The sequence below is a fragment of the Arachis ipaensis genome, chromosome B10 (genome assembly GCF_000816755.2).
Source record: "Arachis ipaensis cultivar K30076 chromosome B10, Araip1.1, whole genome shotgun sequence".
Classification (NCBI taxonomy): Eukaryota; Viridiplantae; Streptophyta; class Magnoliopsida; order Fabales; family Fabaceae; genus Arachis; species Arachis ipaensis.
Genome location: NC_029794.2, coordinates 68739262 through 68743799, shown reverse-complemented (window position 1 = coordinate 68743799; position 4538 = coordinate 68739262). Strand labels below are relative to the sequence as shown.

Here is a 4538-nt window from a genome sequence, read left to right as displayed (position 1 = left end):
AGATCAAGCTAGAAATGCTTTCTCATGCTGGACCAAATTGGGTTTGGATGGGTATGTGACTATAACCCTCTCAATACTTGATTTGGGAAATGCATGTGGTATAATCAGTGACCATACATCATCTCTTCTCATGAGCAATTGACCAAGGAATTGGCTATTGATCAAGATTTGAGAGATTGAATTGCAAGAAATTGTAATTCAATCACTTAAGATTGCCAAGGAGATCAATGAGTGCATTGATTGAGGAATAGATGAAAATGAACTTGATCCGGAGAATCGCAACATCTCCTAAGCCCAATGAACTCCCCATCTCTAATCTTACCCATTCTCTCTTTAATTTCTGCCATTTACTTTTATGAGCAAATCCCCCATTCCATTTACAATTCTGCAATTTATTTTCAGTCATTTACTTCCAGTCCTTTAATTCTAGCATTTACTTTTCTGTTATTTACATTCCCGCCATTTTATTTTCTGCAACTTTCAACCCAAATTCTGGATTCGCTCAACAAGAACATTCTTCTAATTAAAGTTGCTTGATCAATCAATCCCTGTGGGATTCGACCTCACTCTATTATGAGTTTTTACTTGACGACAAATTCGGTACACTTGCCGAAGGGAGATTTGTTGAGAGACAAGTTTTCCGTGCATCACATTCTCATTATCATCATTCATTATCATTCTCATTATTCATCATCACTTTGACATTCTTATGCAGTACTTCTTTCTTTCTCTGTTCACTTATGTATTCAAATTCAATCATACTATACAAACTTTACATCTTGCACTTTTACAACATCTTTAGCTCAAACCATTTCTCCTTATCATTCGGATTCAAATATTATAAAATTCACCAAACTCCTGAAAAGTAATCCTTTATTTCAAGCCCAAATCATAACCCTTTTCATATTGAATCAAACTCAACATAATTCCTTTCTTAAATAATTCAAACTTGAAACATAAACCTTTTCTTGGTAATTCCAAATTCAAAATAGTATAATTCTTCTCTTATTTAGATAAAACTCAAATAATATAATTTTTCAAGTTCAAATTTTCTAAAATGACTTCTCAAATAAAACATCAGGTTTTTATAAAATTTCGACAGCACCTCCCCTAAAACTCGGACTTAACCACCCTTACGGGTTCCCTCTTTCTCAACATCTCATCAAACCTTTCTCAACAATTGCCACAATAATATATTCTCAAAAACATTTGATAATAATATAGAAAATCTATTTCTCAAATTCCATATCCAAGTAATCACCAAAACATCAGCAATCTAATTTCAGTTTTATTTTTAAAATATCAAACGAATTCGGAATTATGCAAACCTGGTATCCATGCGACCGTCTCGGATTAAGCTTTCTATTAAACCAAAAATCACAATTTTTCGCTGGCTCTAGCTTCAGAAATATAAGCAAAACCGTGACTGCTCTGTAGTGTCTTAAAACCAGAAGACAGCAGCAGCGGACAACATTCGAAATTTCATATAAAATCCAAATTAAATCCAACCACCTTCAAAATTAATTTGGTTAAACATAACTTATCCAAATTTCTTTCTCAATTGGTTCCAGGGTCATACCAGTTTTAATGAAGGAGTTACGTAGCTTGGAAGTTAGGTAATTTTCTGCTGAAGTCTGTTTTACAAATTATTGAGCACAACTTCTTCCAGGTCCCATAACTCACTTATTAAAACATGGAAAACCCTGAAATTTAAATCATATATACTAAACATACTCAACTTTCACCTCCAATTGGTTACATCTCAATATCATTCCAGAATTAGAAATTATAAAGGCTTAAAGTTACTGATTTAGAAAACAAAACCTGATTTTTACTGCATAATACATCTTACTTTAAAAATCCATATCTTTAAAACCAAAACTCTAACAATTCGAAATTTTTATGAAATTAAAGTACTAGGACCAGAGTTTTCTTTAAAATTGGTTCTATTTCAAAATTCAAACTGGAGAATTTTTAATAGAGGAAACAAGTTGCTGCTGTCTTAAGCGTCCTGCAGAAAACCAGATTTGGCATTCCTAATTAAAAAATTTACCATAAATCATAAACTTAATGAAAAAGCCTCAAATTTACTAGTCCAGCTTCCAATATTCCAAAGCTTAATCCAGACTTAGTCCCATGAAATTCCGATCATCACAGAATTAATTATAGATTTTCAAAGTCTCCGGCTTCATTTAAAAGTAATGCAGAAAATCAAGTTTTACATTTTTACTTTGAAAAATCATAACTAGTTCTATAGTTAATTCAAACTTCTCAAAATTGAGTCCCAACAACTTTAATTATAGTTTACTCAGCCTTTACTCTCATAGCATTTCGATTATCATTGAATAACTGATTCACTTCCAAAGTCATCTTTTAATTTCAAAAATCAGATTTTCAGCAATTAGTTCAACATTTTAAGATTCAATCTTCCAATTATTCCTTAACCCCAACTTCAATTAATCACTAACTAAACCCATTACAATAAACCAACTCAACAGTAATAGTTTCAATTTGTCCCATCAAAATACCGAAATCACAATAATCTCTCATCAAACAATTTATAATTCAATCTTACAAAATCAACAAATTCAACCAAAGTTCCAATCAAAAATCTCAATCATTCCAATCATAATTTCAGCCACACAACTCAACTAATTCAGTATAATCACATAGAGTCAGAACTTTTCAACAATTCCATCCATATCAGAGAAAACAATATCAATTACAACTTCAAACACTCACAACAAAGCCCAAAGACATTCGCAGCCTTAACCTGAATTCAATAATCCAATTGAAGCACGAAAACATCATCAAACTTACTCCAAATTTCACAACCTCAAACCAAGCTTATTTCTATCAATTAGTCTCTCATAACAACAAAACTAATTACATTCACAACAATAATCAAAACTCAATTCATCAGTTATCCATACCACAACTTTTCAATAATTAACTCGGCATATTTCAATTTAATAAACTATACTAAATTAATCATTATTCACAACAGCATCTAAATTCAATCACAGCTCTGAATAATCACAAAAACTAACTAATTTCAAATGCATTTCAAATCATTCATGTCAATTAAGAAATTCTTAACCATTGTTAACCATTTGCACTTATCCAAATAACTTTGTAGGCATTCTATATTAAAAATGTTAAATCCCCTACCTCAAAGTGTCGAAATCCATAGAAATTGGGAATGCTGCACTCATGAACAACAACCTTAATAGCAGCCATATCATCTCAAAGTAGTAGCAGCAATAGTTTGGCATCTCCGATCAACGGCAGCAGCATTATTTTCGATTCATTCTTCACTCTCGCAGTAGTAACCACGGTGGCAACAAAATAGAGAGTTCAAATTCAATGGAGTCGGAAATGGAAATGAGTTCAATAGAATTGGAACTACAGATAGCTTACAATAAAATAATGGAGCAACAACAACAGGGTTTCCGAGCAGCTCCAGTGGCGGTAATGGCTGAGCCAACGTAAACAGTAGCAGAAACAGTGGCTAAGCAAAGGACAATGGTTCCAACCTTCGTGAACTCTCTCTCTCACCGCAGATGAGCTTTCTGACGGCAACAGCTTCTGATCACAGAACGACAACCTGGCGCGGTGAGGATCCTTTCTTCCTCTACTCTGCGTATATTCCGTGATGTTGGTGATGGTAGCATCCAGCTAACCCTCCTCTTCCAGCGGCGGCTCCTTCGACGGCACCCAAGCACGACGGCGACGGAAGGCAAGGCGGCACAACTTCACGCAGTGGGTCGCACTCCTCCTTGCGTCACTGACTCACGTCCTCCTTCCTGAACGTCGCGCGTTCTCTCTCTCCACTGGTCCTCAACGGCGACGGCTCCAAGGGAGATGACGAGCAAGGACAACGGTGGCTCCTCATGGTGGTCGCTCTCCTTTCGGCGACGTCAGTGGCAGAACGGGCTTGGTGGGAGGCAGAGCGACGACTGGGCAGTGACGATCGGCGTGGCTTCGACGGCGATGCTCCTTGCGGCTCCACAAACGGCGACGACGACTCTGATGGTGACGGAACGCGCGGCAATGCGAGCGGAGTTCAACGGTGGTAGTGCGACGGTCACGGCGGCGGCGGGGCAGCAGTTCTTCCCTCTCTCTTTTCTCTGCTCTTCGTGCTCTTTCTCTCTATGTTTCTTTCTTCTTTTGTGTGTGTGTGGTGTTTAGGAAGAAAGGGGGTGGAGGCTGCGTTTAGAGGCTGAGGAAAGGGAAACATTAGGATTAGGTTTTCTAGGATTTGGGAATTAGGGTTTCTGATTCAATTTGGGAATTAGGGTTAGAAATTAGGATTTTATAAAAGAATATGGATAGATATGAATAGATATTTTAATAAAATTGAAGGGTAGAGTAATTTTAAAACCAAATATACTTTATTAAAAATATTAGGAACATTATTTATCATCATATTGCTAAGTTCAATCAATTATTTCTAATTTACATTATAAAATGAACAAGTTAATTATATTTTGTAAAGTACGATTTAAATTCAAATATCAATTTTCTAGATTAAATCA

General features: G+C 35.7%; 1 long non-coding RNA gene across 3 annotated transcripts in view; it reads right to left on the bottom strand.

Moving 5' to 3' along the window:
- Positions 1–4284, bottom strand: part of LOC110267474 — a 10682-nt gene extending 6398 nt beyond the window's left edge. For 2 of the 3 annotated variants that reach the window (XR_002355141.1, XR_002355142.1), the window contains exon 1: positions 3172–4284. This is a non-coding gene — a long non-coding RNA (uncharacterized LOC110267474). The remainder of the gene's footprint in view (positions 1–3171) is intronic. The other variant, XR_002355140.1, reaches the window with a different exon arrangement.